General features: G+C 38.1%; 1 long non-coding RNA gene across 1 annotated transcript in view; it reads right to left on the bottom strand.

Moving 5' to 3' along the window:
• LOC128922463 (uncharacterized) overlaps positions 1-14,073 on the bottom strand; it is a 130,360-nt gene that overhangs the window by 113,179 nt on the left and 3,108 nt on the right. The gene's annotated exons all lie outside the window — the stretch shown is intronic.

Here is a 14,073-nt window from a genome sequence, read left to right as displayed (position 1 = left end):
ACGAAACACAAGAATTCACTCACTCACTGAAATCCACAAATGTAAAATGCAACAACAACATATGATAAATTCATGTATACTTAGTAAGTATGTAAATACAACAATAAAGCAACTAACAACGATACGGTTCGATAGTATAGCCGATCGGCGTGAAAAGATAAAATAAGTTCCAATTAAGTGTGGCGACACAATCAAGCGATAACGAAGACCCTAAACCTACCAACACCACATATGGACACTTTAAAATACGAAAATCTTTTTCGGCAATTATCGAAAGCCTGCACTTAGGGAAAGAGCAAGAAGTCAACAACAACAACAATAGCAAATGAAATGAAATCGTGCTACAGCTTGCAGCTGAAGATGCGTCGAGCTTTAAAGTTTTTTCCTCGAGATCAACGCATATGAAGAAAGCCTGGCTGGCTGTGTGGCAGTCAAAAGGTCGAGCTGACCACAGACCGCAGAATAAATTGTGCTTTTCTCGCACAAAAGTGGCAGCCACTGATAGCAGAGGCTCTTTCCCCGTTATGGTTTGTGGTGCGCCATGTTGTTTGGTGGTGTTGCGCTTAATGTCATCACCGCCGTTGATGACTCTGGCCTGAAGATTGTTGGCGATAACGTTACACAGCGACAGCGACAGTCGTCCAATTATAAAAGAATAAATTTAAATTTAAGCGCCCAACGAGAAGTGGCGTGTTCTTTTCACCCCTTCTTTTGTATTACTTAATTTTTCGTTAAAGTTTATTTGTTCGCTCGCCCGGCTTATCGGTGAGAAAAATCTATGGTGTATAGTTGGAAAAGTCGTTGTTGTTTAACTGGCAGGGATTGTTGAATGAGCGTTTAAAATTATTTTTTTTTTCAATAGAATAATTCTTAATTCTTTATACGTAGTAGTCTTCGGTAGATTTACACTCATGGTTATGTAAATTTCCTCAATTTGATTGGCGCACCGTTATTATGCAATCGTCGCTGGATCTCCCTCGCTTTGATTGCTTTGAGGTGAAAAAATGACAGTTCATTTTGAATTTGACATTTGACATTTTCCATTTAGAAAATTCTCAGAATCCAGCAAGTGAGCCAAAAAGAGTTAATTAAGCGATTAAAAGGCATGCTTATGGTGGTTTTGTAAATGTGGTTCGAAACATGATCTTCAAAATGTGATATCATAATTCTTTTATTTAGAAGACATGACCTTTCACCTCACTGGCTCATAGTTAGTTGTCTCCATTTATATATTAATTTCTTCAAATTATTTACACAAAAAAATATTTTTATTTTTTTCCCTCATTTCTCAGCTTCATCCCTTTCTAATGTCTCACTTTTCTTTATTTTTCTCATTTCATTCCCCGCACATTTTAATAAAATTGTAGTTCTCGTTGCACATGCTACACGCCTCTCAATTTAGCCGCTTGTAATACGAATTTTTCGGCTTTCTTCCAGCGATCACTCATCATCATACGCTTCTTTCTTGCCGCCTCGGTTAGTTATTCAGGCCTGTCAGCTTCTTACTCAATTTGTCGGCCAAATTGCGGCACTTTTTGTTGTATTTGTTATGGCTACTTGATGTCCCCTAGTTGCCGCATATAATATTCTTTCAGGCGATCTTACCGATCTTCCTTGCTTTGGCCCTTTTTCACGTACCCGCTTTAATTGTGCGGGATCACCCAGGATGACTTGACCCGTTGCCGCTGCCGCGCATTCTTAATTTAGAATATGTACTGCAGATGCCAATGCCGACGCGGCACTCGCCTACTAATACTACCATTTTGTCGTCATCGTGCTATTGGCTCTTCGTGCTGCCGGCGTTGAGCGCTCACTCGGTATGTGTCGGCTGGCTGGTATGTGATCAGTCAGTCGGTTGACTGATTGCTCACTAGCCCATTTGATTGACCGTTTTGTATTGCGTTGATGGCACTTTTCGTTGCCTGCTGCTGCTACGATGATCGTACGAGTAGCCGTCTTCGGCGTTCGATGATATTTTTGGCCTGCCGCATTTCGTGGCCATTTTGCAGCACCTCATTAGACATTCCAGCGGCGCGCTGCCAATTAAGTTGCTGTGGGCGTGTCCAATGCATATTTTTCATTTTCCATATTAGTGTAGTGGTTTTTTGTTAATTCATGCGATCGTACAGCAGTTATTTATGACATGAAATATGAAACGGAGAGTACGAGTATGCTATGCGCGGAGAGTATGCAAAGACTCGCTTCAGTTTTTTGTGGAATTTTAAGCAACGTACGATGTTGTTGGAATTGATTTGCCAGCTGCAGTTAATTAAAAATTTACGTAATTTTTTGTGAAATAAATTCACTTTTAATGAATTTAAAACGACAATTGGTTCGTGGATTGAATTAAGTATTATCAAATGATTTATTGTATTTCCTCAACTATGATGACTTGGTAAACTAATCCGTTGTATCAAAACTAAACTAATCACGTTTATGGAAAAAATATTAGGTTGTCACAGCCACTTTTCACAAGCCTCTGTTGAGTTCAACTTTACACCACCGGGCTATATAGTGGATGCGATAAAACCTCCCATCCGAGCTCCCGTAGCTTCTGACAAGTCATCAACCAAGTGTGTGGTCTGGCGTTGTCCTGGTGGAACACTACACCCTTCCTGTTGGCCTAATCTGGACGCTTATGGTCGATCGCCTGCTTCAAGCGGCCCAGTTGTTCGCAGTAGATGGTAGAATTAAGTGTCTGGCCATATGGGAGCAGCTCATAGTGGATGACTCCCTTCCAATCCCACCAAATACACTACAAAACCTACCTGGCCGTCAATCCCGGCTTGTACACTGTTTGGGACGATTCACCGACCTTCGACCTCGACCGTTTTCGCTTGATACGGTCATATGTGATCCATTTTTCGTCGCCAGTCACCATCCGCTTCAAAAATGGGTCGAGTTCGTTCCGTTGGCGTTGATTTGGTCCAGAAGGTTTTTTGCGTCAAATCATGCGGCACCCCAACATCAAGCTTTTTTGGGTTTCCAGCCTTCTGCAGTTGATTTAAAATGGTTTGGTGACTAACTCCCATCTCCTGGGCGATGATGCCACATGCCGGTCTAGCTCGACGTTTTCCACGATCGGTATTCGTCGCCACTAGTCTACCGCCGGCTGGCTTATCCATGGCGTCGTTTTCACACGCTCTGAATCGTCGAAACCATTACTTCGCAGTTCGAAGTGATAGTGTACCATCCCCCAAAACAACATGCATCTCACGGAACGTTTCTCTAGCGGATTTGCCTTTAACGAATTAAAACTTTAAAATAGCGCGAATATCGGCGTTAGTGAACTCCATGTTTACACGTCTATAATGTCCAAACTAATCATGCATAGCGTCGTTTGTAGGTTATGTCAAGACCTTTCAAGGATGTATAGCATTGCCATACAGCCGTGAAATTCAAAAGACAAAATGGCGGAAGGGAGATATTTGACAACCTATTATCATAAAACAGTCTTCGTTTTGTTTTTGAGAAAGACACAGCATCCTTTGAAATATTTTTTGTTGTTGTAGACGTAAGTTTGTATTTCTTATAATAAATTCCTCAAATACCTAAACAAGCCGTATCACTCCAGAACCCAATATTTACTTTCTAAACAAAGTATGTTACTCTTCAAACCATCTTTCGAGGTCAGCAATCCGCATTGATAGTACAACTACAACGCCAACGCCAACGATGTTAAACATTTAAATTTACACCATATTAGGCGCCAAACTGTAACTGCAACATCGCCGGGCACACCTACAGCTCCCAGCTCCAAGCTCCCAAGGAAGCGGAATATTTCGTTAACGAACGAGAAGCCGTGTGAACGCCTGCGAGAATGAATGGGGCGTTTTTCTAATTTCCACACAAAATAAAGCCGATACAAAGTCAAAGCGCAACTGCAACCGAACAATAACAACAACAGCAGCAACGACAAACAGCAGCGCGAGTTAACCATGTAAACGCCTTATCCGCAATAGTGGAGACAAAAACACTACCAACAAAGTAGCAAAAAAAAGTGATCGCACTCTTCTAAGCGCGACAAAGCGCAACAGCAATGCGGCAACAACGGAAAATTGTCCACAACAAACGTGCAACAAATTCATTTGCTGTAAATGTGAAGCGTTGCAAGTGATTACGTCGTAATGACAGCGCGGAAAGAATGCGCGACGCGCAGAGTCAAAATGCATGGAATGCCAGCGGAGTAAGAAGTGAGGATCGCGTTAAGTTCTTGTGTTGTAGAAAAGAGCGAGCCTCAGCTAGTTGCTTAGCCACTGCGCATGCGCGCAGAAATGTTTGAACATTTTATGCCACCCATGAAGAAGCAATCAGCGGCACTTGACTGACCAACAACAACAACAACAAACACCAACAGCAGCAACCATTTGTCGTTGCGCCATTGCTGGTTGTATGTGTTGTTGTTGTCTTTGGTGTTGCTGTGCTGTGAGGCGTTGGTGACGCGGTCGTTGGTGGCGTTGGCAATGGCGTTGTTGACAGTGATGGCAATTGGCGATGGCCGCGAACAAAGACTGACGCTTTTATAGTATATTGCTTGGCGCTTGTTGTTGCTATTGTTGGTGGTAATCAACAGCAAATATAGAAAATACCAATAGTGGTGCGCAATAACAACAACAAGAGCCAATATATACTAAAAACTATATATACACGCTCATATTATATTGGTTTTTGTATTATTTCCAGGTGGGCATAGCTGGCGCTAGTGCTTTACAGTGGGCCTAAGGTGGTGAACACTGGATTTTAAAGCTTTCGAAAGCTCAAAGATTTTTATTTTCTACTTTAATGATCATGTTAGGTAACTATTCCATAGTGATGATCCGTGAACTAGACATAATATTATTATTTTTTGTTTAAGTAGTGTTGCCACCTTTCTAAAAAAATAATATAAAATATTTATGGCACATTTTTGGGTACAAAATAGTGAATTTCCAACAATAGCCATAAATTGAATGATTTTTTATACTCTCGCAACAAAAGTTGCTAAGAGAGTATTATAGTTTTGTTCACATAACGGTTGTTTGTAAGTCATAAAACTAAACGAGTTAGATGTAGGGTTATATATATGAAGATCATCATCGAGACGAGTCAAAATCCGAATGTCTGTCTGTGCGTCCGTGCAACGGATAACTTGAGTATAAAACTATAATTTTGAGAGTATAATTTGAGATATCTTGATGAAACTTGGAACACATGTTCCTTGGGACCGGGAGAGGGTTGCTTTCGAAAATGGGCAAACTTTATGCAGTCGGTTCTCTTACGCACACCACCACACACCATGAAAATAGTTGAAATCGGATAATAACCACGCCCACCTCCCATACAAAGCTTAGGTTGAAAATTACTAAAAGTGGGTTAACTCACTAACGAAAAACGTCAGAAACACTAAACTGCACATAAAATATGGTAGATGGAAGCTGCACTCAAATTTTTTTACAAAATAGAAAATGGGCGTGGCATCGCCCACTTATGGGTCAAAAACCATATCTCAAGAACTACTGGACCGATTCGAATGAAATTCGTTATATCATATTTTCTTGACACTCTGATGACACGTGTGGAAAATGGATGAAATCGGTTCACAACCACGACAACTTCCCATGTAACTCAATTTTGAACCCCATCTTATTCCTTCACTTTATAATATATACATAAGGAACCAATGAAGATAGCGAACTGAAACTTTGCACAAGTACTGTATATGATCTGTGGCATAACTTGTGAAAAATAGTCGAAATCTAACTATAACTTTTCAATGCCCCAGATATCGAATATGAAGAACTCAGTGCCCCAAGGTAACTTTTCACCGAAAATTTCGGTAAATCTCTCAGGTAACTTAATTTAATTTAGAGGAAATATTTTTCTTCTAATAGTGTGTCTCTGTACCAGAAATGGTTAAAATCGGGTCATAACTTCCCCTAGCTCTCATATACCTCATTATAGGATTTTCAAATTGGTTCAAATTGTGTGTTATCTCAATAAAAATATATCAGTGAATTGCGAGAGTATAAAATGTTCGGTTGCACCCGAACTTAGCCTTTCCGTACTTATTTTACATATTTTTTAAAAATTTTACTTTTAAACTATCCAAAACCTGCCCACCATGCGCTCTAATTCAACAGTGCCTCGCTGCAACCAAAAAAAATATATGCAGCATGTTGACATAGTGAAACTGGGTAGCTCCCAACAACTGTTATGTAGTGTTGCTGTAATAGCTGTTGATGTAGTCATATTTGTTGTTGCACATTGTTGCTTTCTTTTTTTTTAACGCGAGAGCGCAGCTGAACGCCTCCAACCGCGAGCGGTGACAGTGGCGTTGTGGCTGATGTGTGTGTTGTATATTTTCAAAGAAAGCCTATCAACAAATAATTATAGCAACAACAGCAAAATAAACAAACACTTTGTTGTTGTTGTTGTTGTTATTTGTTCATAAGCGCGCTCATATGTGTGCGCCAACCGTTCAAAGTTTAATGGATCGAATTGGTTCGTGATCGTGATTGCATTTTGTGGGCCACAACTCAGCGCTAACAACAACAAGAAAAACACTTGCCAGCCTAGACCTGTTGCAGCACATACTCGTACACAACTAATTTATTTTGTTGTTGTTGCTGCTGTTGTTGTTGTTGTTTACATGAGTTGGCGCGCGCGTTCGCTGACAATCGTGACAAAATCGCCTCCGCAAAAATTTCGATCGCAACAACATCATCAGCCGCTTTCAGAGCAGTGCAGTAGCTAGCGGCATCCAAAGGCCCGTGGAGTCACGGACGCCGTTGGTGGTCAGGCCAGTGGTGAAATGGCATTACAAGCATATGGCGGTGTTGTTGGCTTAAACCAGGCTTTGGTGCCTTGTGATGGTGTAACTTTTCGCAGCGTTGTTGTGTTTTTCATCCACTGTTGCTCGCCTTACTTACTACTACGGACTGCATTGCACTCTTTTCTTCTTAGCCTCTGGTTCCCATTTGTCTATGACTTGGTCCACTGTCTAGCGTTGGCGTCGCAGGCTCGCAGTGATCGCATGTCTTATCAAACTCAATTAAAATTGACAGTTTTGCTGTTCAGATCACTACCACACGCTGCTCTCGGTGCACTTGCGCGTTAGACGACGCTGCGACGACGCATGCGCGCGCATTCATTGCGTCCACAGCCCACAGCATGGCTGAGGAAGACTTGTTCGCACTTTCTTGCGTGCGTTCACTTACTTAATGCTTAAGCGCTTGACATTTGCTGTTGTTGTTGTGAATTTCTCATTTGCTATCATCGCCTGTTCGAGCGTTTAACTAATCGTTTCATTCTAGTTAATGCTTTGTTTATGCTACTGCTGTTGTTGTTGCTTCACTCACAGCTGTTGTTGTTGTTTTAAGTGTTGCTATTTGCCACACCGTTCACGCTTCCGCCTCATCTAGTGCATTGGCATATTGTTGTTGTTTTTCAATGATTTGTGCGTCGCTGTTGGTACTCCATTAGATATTCAGCTAAGCGACGTCTTCAGCTTCTGTTGACGCCACCGGCTGCCACTTTCAATTTAATTTCAATTAATGCCGCATTCACGTTCGCGTTCGTGCGGCTAATTAGCTTAGAAGCAAAACTGATTTCAATATTTATCAACTTTTTGAGGCGGCTTTTCCTTTTCCTTTTCTCCTTGAGTAATGCGCGAAATGTCGCTCGTTAGAGGAAGTGATCGAGTTTGTTTTCTTGATCGATTTGTGGGCAAGGATTTCCACTATCTTCACTCAGAAGAGCTGAGGTTTAATAGATTGCGGTAAGGGCCCGCTGACGTTAACTTTCGTGATGACCTTGATGATAACCTTGATAAAGTTAATTAATCTCTGGAGGAAAAGGTAATTCAGTTTGTAGGCAGGGTTTGAAACTGGTTTTCTACTACTAAGAAAGTATTAGAGGGTCAAAATGTTCCATCTAAGGGACGGACGGTCAACCTCGGCTCTCATAAAACCAAAAGAAATTTAAACCTTGTCGATACTGAATGGATGAATGCTTAAATGAGTTTCTTTTAATATTATTGCCACTATGGTTAGGTTAGGTTCAGTTCAGTTCAGTTCATTTCAGAGGCTGACTCTCGCGACAGGTGTAATGTAGGATCCCACTTGAACAGCAAGAAGTGTTGATCCATATCCAGATATCAAAAGACTGCTAAGTATGGATCGTAACAAGACCCTTAAATATCGCTGAAGCGCTTTGAGTTTATGTTTTGAGTTTACAAATTTAAGGAGCCGCTTGTTTCGGTAAATATATAGCTATCGAGATGTTTCAACCTCAGTCTTTCGAACGCTAAATAGTGTAAGAGAAACTGACATGATGTTTTCACCTCGCCTTCATCCATACAGCCAGCTATGCTAGTTTGCTACTAACTTTATTGATTTATTTGGTATTCTTAAGAGCAGTGAGACTCTTTTTAAGTTAGATGTTTATTCGGACTTTTCATTTCATTTGTTATATTTCTAGTTAGAAGATGTTTTCAAAAAAAGTTTGAGCTCTTTTGATGCTTAAAAGACTTCTTAAACGGTCCGTACAACACTTATTCGGTAATTTGTTCCATATTTTATTTCTTACACTGTCGGAAAGTCAGAATAAGTTCATTTCAACAAAAAACTTGACATTTCTAGAAAGATCTATTCCTCACTTCTATTCGCTTAGAGCAAAAAGTCCACATTATAAAACACTTTGTCTACCATTTCGAGGGGATTTTTTCCAAAGGCAGTCTTTTTCCGAAAATTAGTATGAAGCGGAGAATACTTGATAAGCACCATTTTCGATTAGTCATCAGCACATTTACTACAAAGATTCCAACTAAATAAAAAATGTACTAATTGAGTTATGGACAATCAATATTAACAGCGTCATCATGATGATATGAAAATAGTACACAGCTACATTTGTATGCGAAATTCCAATAAGGTCAGTCATATTTAACCTAAAACAACTACAACAGACAATATGTAAATTAACAGCGTACATACATATGTAGGAGTATATTTATATGTATGTATGTATGTATAATTCAAATAAATCAGCAATCAATTGAGCGAAAATTGAATCATTCGCATAATTTGCGCATTGAGCATGCGTGTGTGAGTGTGTCTGTGATTGTGTGCCTTCGAGAAGTGGAATATGTAATTTTATTTGTGCTAATGGAAATCTTGCTGCACGATCGAGATCGAGTAGCGATCAAGCGGCCAAGATCAAGCGATCTAGGAAGTACAAGTACAACAAACAAACAATCGAGAGTTTACTAGCACACAAAGAGAAAAGCAAACACAAGTGGCTTGGAGGTTGAGTTCCACACACTCCTCTACACTCCCATACATATATATACATATGTACATATACATATATGATTTGTTGTATGTATGTGCTTTTTTATCTGTAATTGAATTACTTGCCTATGACGCTGAGCTGTTATGGCGACTGTTTTACTTTAAATTTAACAGCCTCTCGAGCAATAATATTGGAAAATATGTGCCTTTTTTAATATCGAGCCCATATTTCGCGCTTTGGAGGCCTGTATACGTGTGTATGGTTGGTATGCGTGCTTACGTACAAAGGCGTGACTACATGCCTGGTAAGCACACCTATTTGAGCTGCAAATTAGCGGACAACTGTTAATTAAATTTTTTACATTTTTGTATTCAAAGTTACATGCGAACATAAATATCGAACAAAGTCGAAATTCCCCTTTTGATTAAGTGTGGTGTGTGACTACTCTCTAGCATGTTTTCGTATATTTATTTTCGTATATCATGAAATATAGTTATGGTAGAAAATAACTGAAACAAATTTCGAAATTGCTATTATTCGAATATCGTTCGAAATCTGACGAAAATGAAAGATCACTTGGAAAACAAGAGTTCTGAATTATAGTTTAAGGGTTTTTCTTCACCGACTATCAATTGAATGGCAATCACGCAGTCAAACTTTACGAAAATGCACTAAGCTTTTGAAAAAAGCTCAACAAAAAGCTCTTTTTCTCAACATGCTAGAGCTTTGAGTATTTGGTGAATACTTTTCCTTTCCAACTGTCAATAGAATAGTACTCACGAAGTCAAACTATACGAAAAAAAGTGCTATTTGAACATCAAACTTTTGAAAAAACTATATAAAAAGCTCTTTTCCACAAAATTCTAGAGCCCTGAGTAGTTGTTGAAAACTTTCCCTCACCGAGTATCACTCGAATAACAGTTACGTAACCAAATAGTATTAATAAAGTGCTATTCGAACAGCACGCTTTTGCAAAAAGCTCTATAAAAAGCTCTCTTCCGCAATATCATAAAATTCTGAGTAGTTAGTGAAAATTTTTCCTCAGCGGGTATCAATCGTATAGCACTCACATGCTCAAATTATACGAAAAAACTATATTCGTAATGGAACTTTTGAAAAAAGCTCTATAAAAAGCTTATTTCTCCAAAAATGTCGTGTTTACCTTATCACTTTGTAAACTGTGGCACTTAAAAACCACACATTATCAGCGCTTAGCAGCGCATCAAAGCACGATCTTTAGTAGCCGCCGCCCCTGCACATTCCCGAAAATTAACACGCGTGCAACAAATAATGCCAAACAATTCCATTTTGTGGTTTGTAAATTGATTATGAATGGTTGGTAGTAAAAACGTTTTTCACATCCAGCTAAAATATGCATTTATTATAGTTATTATAAGGAGAAGACTCATGCCCACCATAGAGAATCGATTAAACCGCAAATGCATATAGGCAAGCAACGCAGTTGGCATGTGTTAAACGATTATATGCCGCGCTGATGTGGAAAATACTCGAAGTAAGCGCCACACAAAACCGCCGAATAGTAAATAGTGATTTCTGTGTTGTTGTTATTATTCTAAGTTGTTTTTGTTTTCTTTCGCTTGCACTCTGAGCGTTAAGTCAATGAGTTGCGCCTACAACAAAGTAAATAGCGGTACAAATAACATGCGAGTCGAAGTCAATAAAACCACGAGGGCGGCATGCGGCATGCGGTGTTAAAAGAAAATTGCCCAGTCACGTTACAAAACTCTGTTTACCAACGAATTTCATTTGAAATTACACACAGTGGCAGCGCGCGAGTGAAATGTGTTGTGATTTGGTAATCGATTTGGCAGGCGCTGACGATAGAGACTACAATGAATACATAAAATGCATTTCAATAAGAGAAAAAGTAGTAGAAATTTTGCCGGCTGCAAAGGAAACCCTTTTGCGCCTCGCCAAATTTTGTGGTTAATAAGCGTGACCCGGCAGCAGCTGGCACTTGCGCCAAAAGGATCCAAAGGATTTGCGCAAACTTCCTTTGCAGCAGACCAGAGAACAAAAAGCAGCAAGCATACGCGTATAGTATCTGCGTCTGGACAGGACATCAAGCCACATAATTTGAAAAGTTACTCAAACGGAAAACCGCAGAAAGGATATACGAGTATTGCATGCAGAAGGATGTAAGTGGCTACTATTGAACATGTGGGTATGTGAGTACCAATATATTTAAGGATTTTGCTAAAATATATACATATGAACGTCTTAGAAGTACATTCGATACGAGACATTAAGACACTATTTCCTTTGGACAAAGCGCTGCAGGATTTTGGGTGGACTCTTTCACAAATTTACAACTTAAAGCAGATTTTTTGGTTTGCTGAGACTTATGTAAAATGGGTATGTATATATATATATATACACAAATTAGAGATATAAAATATATTTTATAAACCGTTCGAGAATTGTAAACGAATTGTACTAGTGAATGAAATCACTGATAATAATGATAATAAAACCATAATTATGTTACATTATCTTCTAACTTTGTTTATTATACCCTGAACAGGGTACATTAAGTTTGTCACGAAGTTTGTAACACCCAGAAGGAAGCGTCGGAGGCCCTATAAAGTATATATATAAATGATCAGTATAGTTGAACTGAGTCGATTTAGCCATGTCCGTCTCTCTGTCCGTTTTGAAATTTTGCAGATTTTATTTTCTCTTTAAGAAGCTGCTCATTTGTCGGAACTGCTGATATCGGACCACTATATCATATAGCTGCCATACAAACTGAACGATCGGAATCAAGGACTTGTATGGAAAACTTCTGCATTTTACTACATAACTTCACGAAATTTTGTGTGAGTTATTGTTCATAGAAATAATTTAATCTCCTAAAAAATTGTTCAGATCGGTTCACTGTAGCATATAGCTGTCATACAAACCGAACGATTGGAATCAAGGGCTTGTATGGAAAATTTTCGCATTTGACGTGGTATCTTCACAAAATTTGACATGGATTACTGCTTAAGGTAATAATATAATCTCCGAAGAAATTGTTTAGATCGGTTAACTATATAACCTTAATGTTTCTAGTGTACAACCCGGCTAAAAAGAATTAGTAAAATGTTTTCTTTTTTTTACTTACTTTTTCTTACGTCTTTAGATTTGCTTAAACACATAATTACTAAAAGAAATGCACCTGTGAAGGGTATATTAGCTTCGGTACAGCGAAGTAAACGTTTTTTCTTGTTTTTTTTGATACAATTGCTAGACATTCTTCTTTTCTTGTTTTAAAATAAAAATTCCATGGCTTTGATTCTTGGAATACCAACGGTTATTTATAGCCAATATGTAGAACAACATTAATATCAAATCTTTAATATTTTCTCTTATCAGTTCAGTGCTCCTGTACTTATTTAGAGAATATGGTAAATACAGGGTGTTAAATAATATCGAAAAAATAATAAGATTAATGAATAGAAAACAAAAATAAAAATAAATAATAAATAGAAAAAGATAACAAATAAAATATCATTAGTATAATAAAAAATTGAATTTTGTTAAAAAATAGTGAATAATTATTGCCAGAAAAAATTCGTTTCAAAAAAACTTTTTTTTTATAATTTGATGATTTTCAATAAACTGTATTTGTTCTTAGATTTCGAGATTTTCATAGCTAGTTTTAACTATGAAATATTCAATTCTTATAAGAAACAAGTTTTATTCGCAAAAAATTATTTTATTGACTCTGTAAAGCAGTAACCAAAATGCAAATCAGTTATTGAAATGTCTTTTTAAAAATGGCCAATCAATTTGTCTAACACTTAGCAAACAGACTAAACAACGTAAATTGCGGGAGCAAAGTACTCAGATGACAAACTTGAAATTGACACAATTTTCATTTGACAATAACGGCATAATGAAGTCAACAAGGTTGCTTGAGGCGATAAAATCCAACACTAAAAAAAAAATTGAATGAAAATGCGAAAGAAAACAAATTTATCGTTTTGTAGCAGCGCGTTTGTAGGTTTGTTGGCGTTACATAGTATGCAAAACAAAGATTAAAATTTTTTACCGAAAATGTATGGAAATGAAATGAAGTTGAAACGGTGTTTGTATGACCTTCACTTTGCACTTGAAATTTTCGTTTAATTTGTACGCGACAAATATTTTCGATTTCAATAACAATGAGTCCTTACCATTGACCTTAACTAAGTATGTAGATGCCGTTATCAATTGTCGTGTTTTTTTTGTGTATTGGAACACACCTGAAGTGATAGCACTTTGGTGTTGCTACCACATGCTAGATTTATGGCGTTATTTGATAAGTCTTTATAGGCTTTGTGCGACTCGTGGTAAATATTTTCTTAATATGCCTCATATGAGTAATATATATATTTCAGGTATTCAGTATTTCAACAATATTGACTTGCTCGTGGTAGACCATAGGTAAATGCTTGTTATAAATATAGTCTACAATGGTACCAAAGCACAAATATTTCTACAGCTGCTGTCAAGGTAGCAAACACTAGCAAACAGCTGTGACTATTTGTCGCTTTAAAATTAGAAATTTCTCAACATCAAGAATGACAGTAAGGAAATTCCATAATCAAAAAATTCCCCAAAATTATTGTGAAAAAATAGCAAAAACAAAAAATGAAAATGCGCGTTCTCGCCTTTCGTTGGCAGTATTGCGCATATTCTGTATTTGCTCACGCTTCTACTGATTTTTATCATGAATACTGATTAAATATGAATTAGCGGCTTCCTGTGCGATCTATCAAGTCATCAACGAAATTGACACCTACTCAAATCATAAAG

Source organism: Zeugodacus cucurbitae, chromosome 6, assembly GCF_028554725.1.
Source record: "Zeugodacus cucurbitae isolate PBARC_wt_2022May chromosome 6, idZeuCucr1.2, whole genome shotgun sequence".
NCBI lineage: Eukaryota > Metazoa > Arthropoda > Insecta > Diptera > Tephritidae > Zeugodacus > Zeugodacus cucurbitae.
Note: the sequence above shows the minus strand (reverse complement) of the source record. Positions and strands in the feature narration are given on the sequence as shown.